General features: G+C 40.2%; 2 long non-coding RNA genes across 2 annotated transcripts in view; both read right to left on the reverse strand.

Annotated features, from left to right (window-relative positions):
• Positions 1-880: 880 nt before the first annotated feature.
• On the reverse strand, positions 881-10,314 carry LOC116829161 (uncharacterized). Its single transcript, XR_004374688.2, has 2 exons — positions 10,223-10,314; positions 881-1,081 (listed from the first exon to the last, which is right to left on the reverse strand). It is a non-coding gene; the product is annotated as an uncharacterized LOC116829161 (long non-coding RNA).
• Positions 10,315-10,339: 25 nt separating this feature from the next.
• LOC142046987 (uncharacterized) overlaps positions 10,340-14,125 on the reverse strand; it is a 116,222-nt gene continuing 112,436 nt past the window's right edge. The window contains exon 3 of the long non-coding RNA XR_012656124.1: positions 10,340-10,425. This is a non-coding gene — a long non-coding RNA (uncharacterized LOC142046987). The remainder of the gene's footprint in view (positions 10,426-14,125) is intronic.

Here is a 14,125-nt window from a genome sequence, read left to right on the forward strand (position 1 = left end):
TGAGCGCGAAAGTTGCAGCACTGTAAAGTGCCAGTGTAGCCAAGCCCTGAGAGCAATAGGAGAAGAGGTACACAGTGACAGGAGCCTCTGAGGACAAGGTCAGAAGCCAGATGAAGTGATGTTGGGTAGGAGGAATAGGAGCAGGAATGGATTGGGGGACAAGGGTGTAAGGGTTTGTGAAACACTCAAATATTATGGTGATAAGTGCTGTAGAAAAGCCCAAGAAGAAATGAATAACTGTGTTTCAAGTGCAGGGTTTGGATGTTATGCAGTAAATAGGCCTGGGCCCCACATTGAATAATGAGGATAAAGAAGGAATATTGAATAGCTACCCACTTGGTGAGCACTGTCCATGGGTGACTTGCACTGCTACTGCTTGTACTATATATGTTCAGTGGATAAACAGAGAACTTCTGTCACTGGTAGTGTCATTACTGCTTCACACATGAGCACCATTCACAGACACGCAACGTAACTATAGAGACCTCACAAAATGAAACTGTTTGTCTCTTCTAAAACAATAGTGTATTGAGTAATTTTACTTATAATTGAAATCCTGATAAATGATGTCTGCCTCCTGGTAGAAGCAGTAGAGAGGCTGATCTGATAGGGGTATGCTGCTTTGTTGACAGAAACACTTAGCTTAACTGAAAGCATAATTTTGATAGACTTAATAGGACATTCTCATTTTCAAAAAGGACCCCATTCACACATTTTTGTTGCACCGACAGCAAGCAAGACAGCACTAATTTGAGATGAAAGCAATTTTTTCCACATTAAAATGCAGAACTGTTGGCCATAAAGATCCATGCTTTGGACAGAAACTAGTCACTCATCTGCTCCAGCAGAGTAAATGAAAACAAAAGGTCCCATGAGCCCCTTTTAAAATGCAGGAAAATATTTTATTTAGATCATTAGGAGGAAAGAAATGATCAGAGGATGAGTACTATATTGTGGGGGGGGGGTGTCAAATTTCCTTTTCTTTAATATGTCATGTTAAGATTATTTCCCTTGTATCTGCAATTAAGTAGTGGTATAGTTCAGAAATCCATAGCTGATTCTCCATCCAGAGTTTGTGTACCTTTGGGAAAAGACACATGCCATTACTGGACCAGTGAGTTAGATCAACTTGCTATTATGCTTTTCCATACAGAAAAAGCATTTATAAACTTTCAGTCTTATGTCTTTTATTTTAGATTAAGGGTAATCACAAAACAATAAAGATGAATGGTATATGGTTCCTCTCTAATATGTTGCATCAGCTGTGCTTAGAAAATGGCAGCTACTTCCGCTGAAAACATCATAATACACCTCTACCTCGATATAACGTCATCCTCTGGAGCCAAAAAATCTTACTGCATTATAGGTGAAACCATGTTATATTGAACTTTGATTTGATCTGCCGGAGTGCACAGCCCTGCCCCCCCAGAGCGCTGCTTTACTGTGTTATATCTGAATTCATGTTATATCAGGTGGCGTTATAACGGGGTAGAGGTGTAATTTAAGGGTGTAGTTCACAGAAAAGAGAACAATATTTCCACAGGTACATTGATTGCATCCGTACAAATTAGGGGCAAAACCCCTAAATCTGCCAGGGTGGTTAAGCTTTTGGTAAGTTTAAATGAAGGAAATTTCTCTGTAGGTGCTGAAGAGAAGCACCAATTCTAGATGGTAAGCTCTTTGGACCAGGGATTATGTTTGGTTTTGTGTCTCTCCAGTGCCTATCACAACAGGGTCCTGGTCCAAGACTGGAGCTCCTAGGTGCAATTGCAACACAAATAATAAATAGTGAAGTCAGTGTCTGGGATGGCTTCACTGTCCTGTTCAAGTAACCACCTCGGTCAGCCAAATACCAGAGACAGAAAAATTCACTGGACCATTTTTCTGAAAAAGGAAGCCTGAAGAGCACATGCCTGTGCAATTAGTGATGGCACAAACCAATGACTGGGTAAGCAGTCATGATAAATGGCTGCATGGAAAAATATAGAGATAAGGTGGGTGAAGTCTCTCACCAACGGAAGTTGGTCCAGTAAAAGCTATCACCTCGCCCATCTTATCTCTCTCATATCCTGGGACTGACACGGCTACAACAACACGGCATACATGGGAAAAACAACAGTTCACTGATTATGTTCTCGCTTTGTGAGTGAAGGTCAAAAAAGGTTTGAACTGAAATTGCTGATGTTGACCAGTTTTTGAGCCAAATAAATGAAATAGTGGGAGTTGTGTCTGAGAAATTGTGACAGCCAGGTGAATAATAACCAAGGAAAAGCTCAGAAGAAGGCTTAGCAAGAAGGCAAGAATACATGTTTGGTTGTTTTTTTTTCAATGGGCAGCAGGCACATTGTGCTTGCTCATGAATTCTCTTTAGGCTATGCTATTCCATTCTTTCCTATATATAGAAGGGTATGAGATACAGCTAAAAAATACGCTTGAAAAAATGTCTCTGGTCCTACAATATAAAAGCAGATTTACAAAATTTTCAGAATCTTACAAAAAGCTGCCAAAATCTGTTACTTTTAAAAACAAATGAATCCAGTAGAAGGCATCAAACATAAAGTGTTTGTTTAAACACCTGATTGTGTTCACAGTTGCAGAAATTGTAGATATAGACACAAGTGCAATTCCATTTTAATAACTCTTGAGTGACTGTAGGCATACTGGGATGAACAGTTTGACTCAAAAGCCTCTCTTTTCTTAGCCACTACTAGCCACCATTGGGTTTGCTATGTATGCTAAGAAAGGGACCAAAATTAATTTCCCAGCGTGGCTTACTTTAGGATGAGGCAGTTTTGCAATTGGCAGCTACAAAGCTTGTTCTTGTGATTTGATTGGTGCCTAACACTTGGTCTCAAGAGACTATGGGAGAGGGCGAGTTTACTCTACTTAAAAATTAAAGTATGGAAAGTATGGACAGACAGTTAGTTATATTTCTACTCATTTAAGAACACTGTTTTTTTTTAACTAGAAGTGTTTGCTCCCAAACAAATAACTTCTATAATTAACAACAGACAGATTAGATCATGCAATTACTGGAAGCTTCACTTTAATAGAAGGTTCTTTGTATAGAAGTGAAATGTTAAGTGTTGTGAATTCTTTAAGTCTCTGTGGCATGTTTTCAGGTAAGTCTCCTTTATTAGCGCTCTCTTCTAACATAAACATGTATCAAGATGCTGGGGAAATACAGGTTTGTGCCACTGGCACAAGTTCTTTTTATCTAACTTGATAATTAATGTAATGTCCCCTGTTAGGCTATTTTAGCATCTTTCTATTGCTTGTTATCATCGCTCAAGTTTTAAACTTCAAAGTGACATTAGTGATGTTATTGATTCAGTTTTTAAATTCTTTCACTCACTGGGTCTTTACACTATGTCTGACATAATAGTTAAACCAATAATCTGTTCAGGCATTTGAAAAGTAAATCAAGAAAACAGACCCTTATTTGTCTTACCATGGGGAAAATTAAATTGAATACTGTGCCCATCAAGAGTTCTGTTTCACAGTAAAGCCATCCATTAGAAAATGAAATCCCTCAAAAGAGACCAACGTTGAATCACTTTTGGCTACATCCAAAGACAGCACCCAGTGTTAAATATGCTTGAGCAAAGACTGACTCAGGACTTTCTGATGATGCTTTCAGTACTTGTAACACTGATTAGCTCCTGCCAGTGAGTGGGTTTTGGTTTTTTTTAATTTGATTCCTGGCAGATTTTGGGGGTAAGTTTGTAAGTCTTCTTACCAATAAAAAAGAACCCTAATATTGCTGCCTTTTATCACATATATCATGCATTTGAAAAGCTATAACAATATCATATACCAGTGTATGCTAATAGTAGGCAAAGTGCTGATCTTTAATGGCAAACACCATTCAGTTTATCGCAATTAAAAATATTCACAGACTGTTAGGCCATTCCTGACCACTGTGGTAATTGAGATTCACCTCCTGGAGGCGTTAGAATTTCAGTAACTTCTGCAGTGGAGGGGAAATGTTCTGTTCTATTCTACATAGGTTCTTATATTGTGGTTGTCACCATAGTATCTCTACTCCATTAGTGAATACTACTGAATCCAATAATTTCTGGAGGAACTAAAAAGTATGTTAGAAAGATATCAGACTAGATTTAAAGGTTCCAAATGATGGTGAATTTACTGCTTCTCATAATAAGCTGCTGCAAATGCAATTTCTTAACAATTCAGGTTATTTCCAGTGTGGTTGCTTCCCTTTTAAAATGTATTTACATCTATCCTACCTCCCAGTTAATCCAACTTTCCTCTTTTTCGTGGGTCATTGACCATCTGGCTTCCATGGCAATGTCTCCTACTGCATTCACTATTAAGGAGCTTTAAGCATGAAGGGGAAGATCTTCAGCTGGTATAAATCATCATAGTTCCATTGATCTCAACAGAGCTATGACAATTTTCACTAGCTGAGGATCTTCTCCCAGCAGTTTCTCTAAGTCTTGCTGTGCCCTCACTCAATGCATGCAAGTAACAATTAACTTTGCTATTTTTAATATTACAGGTTAAAGGTGCGTGGATGTATCTGGTATTTTTCCTATGTAATACTTTACTACAAAAAACACTACTACAGTTATCATAACTTTGTTTATCTATGGAAATTTCTATTGCATAGAAACACTCAGTCTGTTTCTGCTGTTTTTTTGCACAGATGTGACTCCGTTGAAGTAAATGTAGCTATCAGTATAAAAATCAGTGTGAGATCAGAATTAGGTCAACTGTCTAGTCTCTGCTGCTAATTATTGATCATCAATTTTTGAAGTGCTTCCCCCTGTAAGACACTGGGAATTGCACCATTGACTTAAATCTGCACCCACTAAACGGGATGAATAAAGGAGTCCTCCAAACAATTCTGAATAGTTTTTCCTCCTCTTCTTAATAAACAAATGCTCTACATAGATATTATGTGGCCCAGACACTTCTAAACCTAGCTTCATTTTATATTAAGGAAAATGCACATCTCACATAGGTGTGTGCCACATACAATTTATAAATTTCATCAACAGTAGTAATCAGCTGCAAAGTCTATAATGCTGTTCTTCCTTCTCAGATCCTTATTGCATTTTTTCAGTTATTCTTTAAAGACTACTTTGATATACCTGGGAGCAGGATTGTGCCCATAAATGTAAGGCAGTGCATATTCAAAAAACAGAAGGCAAACCGTGGCATGAATAGATTTCTGTCTTATCTCTTGCAGAAACAGAAGCTGCTTCCTTAATACCCCCATTCGTACATGTTGCTAATTATTTCCTGTTACCCAAAAGTCTGTCTTTCTGCACCATCCCACAAAGAGAGCCTTCCAATCCAGTGATGATGATTTTTTGTAATTCTTATTCTTTATACAAATGGAATTCAAGTAATGATGACTACAAGGTACATCTTCATCCTCTCATATGCTGACCTCTACACATGGTAGTAACATCCTCAAAAAATCTGTAAAGCACAACCATAGCCTCCCTCAAATCCCTCCTTAAGGCTCTCTGCCATGATGCCAAAAAATCCCTGACACTGGCAGATAACCATGGACAGGCAGGTGGAAAGCTGTGAAATTTTAAGACCTGTTGTACCTTATCAGCCTAGAATGTAAATTATTTGGGGGCAGAGACTGTCTTTTCATTTGATGTTGGTGCAGTGTCAAGCATAACAGGCCCTCTTACTGCTTCTATAAGACAATAAGTATATGTGTGCTCAAGAAAATACACATAGATTTCTAGTACCCTAATCATGAATTTAAGAAACTGGGGATCTTCTGTTCAACTATCATCTTAGAATGAAATATAGAGAACTGGAACACAACCAACAGATCTTTGAGGTGGCTAGTTCTGCACTGAATTGCCAAACAGTGGCACAGACTAGACTGTCTAGCAGAACTAAGTTTTCTGTGTATTGACAATATGAAGGATTGTTTAGAACCTAGTAATGGTCAGCCCAGAACTGACCTTATGTTTAGAACAGATTATTTATCACTTCTTTTAGTTTAAAAATTCAGCATTGTTATAAAATAGTTTGCAAGGATGAAGTTGTTTCAGGGTTTTTTAAGGATCAAGTGCTTGCTGCATATGTATATGCCATGTTGCTAATTGGTGAAACACTTCTTTGTTTCTGCTACAGCAATAACAACGGGTTTCTAAAGAGTATCATAACCATAATTGTACTGGAATATATTTAGGAACATAAATGGATACTTCTAGAAGAAAGCACTTAGAATGTATATTCTGAAGAAGAATTCTTTTCATTTCTCTTGGGGCCATTGTGCTTGGCAGCATATTCTGACTATTGTTAATTTGGACTATTGAATACACATTCTTGGAAGGTGTTTTTGTGATTCTCATACAGGGTATCAGGCCATACACCATTCTAAGCATTATTAATGGAAAAACTTGACTGAAACTCCTGCATTCCTTCCATACAGAGAAGTGTGCATATTTTTCTGTAAATTATTTAAACTGTTCCTTAATTTTCAAATGCTCTTTCTCTTCCTCCCCACCTGCCCTCAGCCTTGGGAGATTAAATGTTTTCAATGCAATCCCTTGCAAGTGTACTTGCTATTATAGGAAATTCAGTGGCTACATACATTGCATGGCCCTGGGGCTTACTAATACAAACATGATACTGGAGAGAAGACAGATGTTATATGCTCTAATACTCCCTAAGATTAATGTCAAGTATAAGAGCAGGTGCACAGAGGCTAAAGCTAAAAACATGCTTAGTGTCTCAAGTGGATCCTGACATCCAAGATGTTTCAATCTTAGCTAAATTGATATAGTATTGCCAATCACTGCAGTCCTGACTGTCTCCTACAGGAGAAAACAAAAGTATAATGGACCAAAGTTTTCTTTCCTACTTTACCTTGAGACTGAAAGAGCTGTGTTTGGGGATTTGGGTTTTAACCTTCTGAATTTTCTTTTACACCCTTTCCTATTCCTGCTTCTTGTCATACCTCTTATGATTGGGATGCTGAAAGCATCCTAACCTGTCCATTAAAAGGCCTGTGTGTGTATTTGTTTTTGTCTGGCTGGGGCTCTTCTGCTCCCTCAAAATGCTGAGTGGCTGCTGACAACAAAGCCATAAGCTGCACTGTTGTAGTGCTTCAGTGAAGATACTACCTATGCTGATGGGAGAGCTTCTCCTATTGGTGTAGGTACTCCACTTCCCCAAGAGGTGGTCGCTATGTCAATGGAAGAATTCTCCCATCAACCTAGTACTGCCCACATCAGCAGTTAGGTTGGTTTAACGGCATCGCTGAAGGATGTGGAATTTTCACACCGCTGCATGACATAGTTATCCTGACCTAATTTCCCAGTGTAGACCAGGCATTAGGAAAGGAATGAGGTGTGGTGTATGATTGCACTGGGAGAACAGTAGTTGGGGGGGAAAAACTAAGGTCCTGAGCCAAAGCCTACTTAAGTCAATGGGAATCTTTCCATTAGCTTCAATGGGCTTTGATTAGGCTTGAGGTGAATTAAAACTGTACTGGACAAGAGGGTGGAAGAGGCTACACTGGGAAGGAAGCAGTTTCAAAGTCTGGAGAAGGGATCTGCACTAGTAAGGAGACCTGTGTTTGCATATCTGGTTTATTGTATAAGAGCAAAAGACACAACTACCTGTGACTTAGCTAGTGCATCCATGTTGTGATTTAAGGGGACATTAGGTAAAATAGGACAAACTCATCCCTGGTATAATTCCATTTAAGTCAATAGCATTGTAGCAAGGATGAATTAGTTCCAGCTACATTATATCCTCTACAGAAAGTAGCTAATGTTTGGAATCAATAAATTACCAAACCCAACAATAAAAGACACTAATACGTGTACTGTAGCACTGAGGGGACCCCGTTGTGGACCACGACCTCCTTGTGCTAGATGCTGTACAAACAGGAAGAAACAAAAGGGTATCTGCCCCAAAGAACCTACAATCTAAGTATAAGACAAGAGGCAACAGACAGATGCAGACAGGGGAGTACAAGGAAGCAATGAGACAATACTAATCAGTGTGATAGGCCATGGTGTCAGCATGGCAGCAGCCATTGTCAAGTGTTTCTGGCATCGTGGCAGAGCGAGTTTTAAGAAGAGCTTTGAAGGAAGATAATGGAGTAGTTTTGTGGATGTTTATGAGGAGCTCCTCCAAAAGTGAGGGGCAGCCGGGGAGAAAGCACAAAGAGGCTTGTTTGAAAATGTAACAAATGAGCGATATAGGCTGGCATTGTGAGTCAGAGTCTACCTCTGGATAGCAGCAGCAGCCATTGTCAAGTGTTTCTGGCATCGTGGCAGAGCGAGTTTTAAGAAGAGCTTTGAAGGTGAAGCAGTATCTCATGTTTGGATGGCAGTATGAAGGGTAGCGGCGAGCCAGTTTATACACATATTCACTGATGGAACCCATAAAAGATGTTTGGACATCCTATTCTTAATTAGTTTCCAAATACAGAAAGGGGGTTGTTAGCCAGGGAAAATTCTCAGCAGATTTCACTGGAAGAATATTAGTAAGAATAGCTGCACCTAAGTTGGTCCAGCAATAGTGACATTTTTCCATCTTTAAATCTATTCTGTTTCCTGTAAGATCTAAATCTTAAGCTAACAAAACGCGAACTTTTGTGTGTAATACATTTTCTTCAAAATAAAGGAAAACTGTTTTCTATATGCTAGGCAGCCTCCCAGGATTTTTAAAGTATTCATTGCATTAAGAAATGTTCCCAAAATCTGCTGAGATATCAGAGCGCAAGTCCAGGGTTATTCCTGGAAGGATATGTATTTAATGATATAGCCTCCTGATCATTAAGAGTTCTGTGTGCCCTCAAACTCCTGTTGAAAAGATAAATGGAAGGTCGAAGAGTGTGACGTTACTTGTCATAAACAGATTAGCTTACGGTTAATCTTGTGTTGACTGTGCAAAGGGTTAACAAAGGGAACCAAACCCACCTGATCAAGAGGGACAATCAGGAAAACAAGATTTTTAAAGCTCACGGGGGGAATGTGGTGTGTGTCCATTTGTCTGTGTCTTTTGTCATGTCTCTCGGCTATGAGAGGATCTTTCTATCTTCAAGGCTTCTAACCCTTCAGTTCCAAGTATGTGGAGTACAAAAGGTTCAAAAAAAAAATATGGCTTTATTTGGTTTTTTTTGTAATTACCATGTGTGTAGTTGCTGGATCGTTACACTGTATTTCTTTTGTGAATAAGGCTGTTTTGTTTATATTTTTCTTTAAGCAATATGACCGCTGGTCATTTTTATTCTTGATACAGAGAGCTATTTTTATGTCTCTCTTTCTCTTTAATATAAAGCTTTTCTTTTAAAACGTGGTTGGATTTCTTTTCTAATGAGGCCTCAAGGGAATAGAAATCCCTGGCCAGGGATTCGTCTCTCTCAGGGAAGACTGGAGAGGGGGAAAAAGAGGAGGGGGGGAAGGTAAATTGCCCCTCTGTTTGTAATTCAAGGAGTTGAAGTTACAGTAATACTTCAGGATCTAACCACGGAGGGAAAGCCTGGGAGGAAAGTAAAGAGAAGACAAGGGAGAGGGGTCATTTCCTTAGTGTAAGACTCGGGGCATCCTGAATCTTGGTACCCCAGGGAAGTTTTGGAACCAGAGTGAGCCAAACACTGGAAATTTTTGGCTTATGGCAGTGCTATCAGATCCAAGCTGGTAATTAAGCTTGGAGGTTTCATGCAGGCACCCACATTTTGGACTCTAAAGTTCAGAATTAGGAATTATGCTTATGACAGTTACACCCCCTATTCTTAATACAAATGTGGTTGAGATGAATATGACATAACTGAGATATACTTTATGCAAGATGGGTCTTATAGGATATCATTGGAAAGGTTATGATTTACAAAATGTGTTTATCCAATTTGTATGCATGTATTATTTCTGTATCTGAAGCTGGGAATAGTGACCATGTCTCTGTATTTCAAATGTGCTACATTGGATGAGGCCAGACAATATTAGTGGGTTGTTGAAGAAATGCACACAAGCATAAGGATTCCCCAGGAACTGTGTGCAACAGATAGCTCTACACAACAGGAACTGTTTGACCAAGGCAAAGGTGAAAGTAAGCCGACATGGGGGTGTGTGTGTGGGGGGGGGGGGGCAAAATGCAGTGGCATACTGGTAATAATGGCTGAAGCATTCAGTACCAGCTTACTTTCACATCTTTTGGCTGCATAAAAGCTTAAACTCAACTAATAAAAGCCTGAAAAGTGAAAACTCACTTTGTCACATTTCTCTCCTCCCTCCTCCTCCAGCCAGGCTGTGGAAGGCGGCTGGACTTGGCGCTTCACTCCTGCCTTGTACTCAGCAGCAGCTGTGGTGGGGAGGAGCAGGACTGGCTGATGGAGAAGCCCAGGGGGCACCTGCATAGCAGCTTAAACTCAGCTCCATACACGGTTCAACTGCCCCTGGGTCACACCAACAACTGAAATAAACAAGAATGCCAGAAATGGCCCCCTAATTCTGTGGGTTGAACCACAGACGACAACACACTTGAAAACATCTGAGGAACAAAGACTGAACTGTGAGAAGTGATGGTCTCAGGCTGGAAGGATTTTTAGCCTGTGTAAGAAAACCTGGGAAAGCCAAGGCAACTTGTGTCTTAAGAAGCTGCCAGCCTGTTTATCACTCAGGGTGAGGATTTGCTAATTTGTATCCTACCCATATACTGTGTTAAGTTCAATTTGCGGCTTTTGTTTATTTACTAAGGTAATCTGCTTTGTTCAGTTTGCTATCTCTTTAACCATTAAAATCTACCTTTTGTAGTTAATAAACTTATTTTGTTTATTAAACCAAGTTTATGTAATTTCTAACTGGGGGAGGAGAAGTCGTGCATGTCTCTCTTCACATTGAGGAAGAGGGTTGATTTTTATGAGTTTGTGCTGTGCAGATTTTTCTATACAGTGCAAGACAGTATTATTTTGGGTTTATCTCCCAAAAGAGGTGTGCACATGAGTTCTGGGGGAGTCCTCTCACACAGGGCTGACCTCAGTCTGTGGCTGCAGCTGTGTGTGTGCGCGTGTGCTGCAAGAGGCCAGAGAGCCTAATTCAGCAAAATGAGGGGTGGGAACCCAGGCCAGTGGAGCAGGAGAGACTCAGTGTAATCCCAGTACATCAGGTGCCATCCCAGAAGGGGGTCCAACCCATCACAGAGAGTACTCATGTTGGTCATCTCTAAGGATCAACTCCTATGTATGGATGGTCTCAGAATTTTTCTGTCTGCTACATGGAAACTGGATTTGGAACAATGGAAACTACTTAAAGTCACACACTTTTATTTCCAATGAACATAATACATGCATGTGCAAGAGTGGTATTCTTTAAGCACCATAGATAAAGAATAAATTATAAATATATAACTTAAAAAAAATCCCAAAGCTTTTTCCTTTGTAATAGGATCAAGTACCATAACTGTTCCATTTCTTCATTTATGCAGCGTTGTTGTAGCTGTGACGGTACCAAGATATTAGAGAGATAAGATGGGTGAGGTAATATCTCTTATTGGAGTGACTCATGAGAGAGACAAGCTTACATAGAGCTCTTTCTCAGGTTTAGGAAACTTAAGTGCCTGTTAACACCCCTTCAGTCAAAGAGAGGAAACAAGGGTGTGGGGGGAAGGAATTGGGTGATGGGTTGTTTGACACTGCCAGAACAACAGATGCAAAACCTGCAGACATATCTCCACTGCTACGATGATCAACACCCCCACAACACACCTTTCACGATCCATGGGTCCTACATATGCCTATCAAAATATATGGTATGCTTCATGCAGTGCACTAAATGCTTCAATAGCAACTCCGTGGGTGAAACCAGACAATCACTATGCTCTCAAGTGAACTCACACAGGAAACAGGTTTCAGAGGGGTAGCCGTGTTAGTCTGTATCAGCAAAAAAAAAAAAAAAGTTAGTCCTTGTGGCACCTTAGAGACTAACAAATTTATTTGGGCATAAGCTTTCGTGGGCTATAACCCACTTCATCAGATGCATGGAGTGAAAAATTCAGTACTCAGGTATAAATATACAGCACATGAAAAGATGGGAGTTGCCTTACCAAGTAGGGGGTCAGTGCTAACAAGGCCAATTGGCTACACCCAAGCCCTAAGATACAACCACATTTGCTCCAATCCCTTAGACAGATCCAAACACCTACAGGATATCTATCAAGCATTCTTAAAACTACAATACCTACCTGGGGAAGTGAAGAAACACATTGACAGAGACAGAAAGGTACCCAGAAGTCACCTACTCCAGGACAGTCCCAACAAACAAAGTAACAGAACACCACTAGCCATCACCTACAGCCCCCAACTAAAACCTCTCCAGCACATCATCAAAGAGCTACAGCCTATCCTGAAGGATGATCCCTCGCTCTCACAGACTTTGGGAGACAGGCCAGTCCTCACTTACAGCTAGACAGCTCCCAACCTGAAGCAAATACTCACCAGCAATCACACATCATACAACAGAAACTCTAACCCAGGAACCAATCCCTGCAATGAACTCCATTGCCAACTCTGTCCACATATCTATTCAAGGGACACCATCATAGGACCTAACCACATCAGCCACACTAGCAGGGGCTTGTTCACCTGCACATCTACCAATGTGATATCCAATCTAGATTTAAAATCTTCCAGTGATGGAGAATCCACCACAATTCTTGGTAAACTTTTCCCATGGTTAATTATCCTCAGCTGGTAATTCTTCTCCTTTAAATATTAGGAGTTAACAGAGGTAAAAGCAGCAGAACCTGCTGGATCCCATATGGTAATGCTGACCCTGATGCAGCTTGTGTTGCTTTATTTAGATTTATATTTTTGCTAACACGGCTGTCACCTCTAAATATCACTAATTAAAAGATAGGATTATATTGTTATATTTTTAAATTAAACTTTTCCAACAAGCTCATTATAGCAATAAAATTGTTCGTTGTTAGAACTTCTCATGGTCCCATACAAATAAGTGTCTGTTTGCCAGATACTGTACATCGGTGGCTTACAATCTGTGGTCCATGGACTTCTGGGGGTCCGTAGACTATGTCTAAGGGTTCTGCAAAAGGTGACTATGAAAATAAAGTTTCAGATCCCAGAATAGGCATGCTGTTTTTTCTGATCAATCAAAAGTATGTGAATACCCCCGCCTATAGGTCAAAACTCAGAAGTGTTGTCATTAGCATAGAAGCCCATAGTTTAGTGACCTTTCTCATGCTGCATCAAATGCCATGCTGAGCGTGAGCAACATTTATAGTTGATTTTTGTTCAGTCAGTTTTCAGTCTAAGACTTCTATGGTAGGGGTCTGTGGACCACAGGTTGAATTTCCAAAGGGGTCTGCATCTCCATTTGAAATTTTTTAGGGTTCTGCAAATGAAAAAAGGTTGGAAACCACTGCTGTACATTACCTTCCAAGCAGGGTACAAATGCTCTCTTTCCCCCTCCCCGCCTCTGTTTTTAGGCAGGGAATGGGTTCAGGCTGAAGAGGTTTATTATGGGTTTTAGTTTACAATTGTACTTGCTATTGGATATTTGTTTTAAGCCGCCGTTTGTATGATACTCTGTTGTATGACTGTATTGTAGGATTACAGTGCTGTGCGGCAGCTATAGTTAGAACAACCACAAGATTCAAAACTTGAAACCTTCAGCTCCCAAAGTACTGGTATCTATCACAGAGCTACATGAGGATCTTACCTAACTTAACTAGTAAGTAGTAGTCTCCCTAGAGAACATGGGTATACCTGTACATAAGTCAGCTAATCACAATCCCACATAACAAGCACAACAACTTCATAGACAATATTTTTGTTGCAGCTATTAAGGCCCAGATCCACAAAGGGACCTAGGTGTTGCAACACCTACTTTGTAGATGCTTTGAAAATCTCTGGAAATCACAGACCCTGGGCTAGGCACGTAGGCTCCTATACAATGAGTGGATGGGACAGAGAGGCACCAGAGAAAGGGCTGCACAAAAGCCAGCACCCTAGTCTGGAAGCTGCTATCATAAGCATCTTTCCCAAATCTGGACCTTAGCGTCCAAAAATCTGGGTGCCTGCATGAAACCCTCTAAGCTTAATTACCAGCTTAGATCTGATAGCCTGCCACCAACCAGGAATTCCAGTGCCTGGTAC

This window comes from Chelonoidis abingdonii, chromosome 6, assembly GCF_003597395.2.
Source record: "Chelonoidis abingdonii isolate Lonesome George chromosome 6, CheloAbing_2.0, whole genome shotgun sequence".
Lineage (NCBI taxonomy): Eukaryota > Metazoa > Chordata > Testudines > Testudinidae > Chelonoidis > Chelonoidis abingdonii.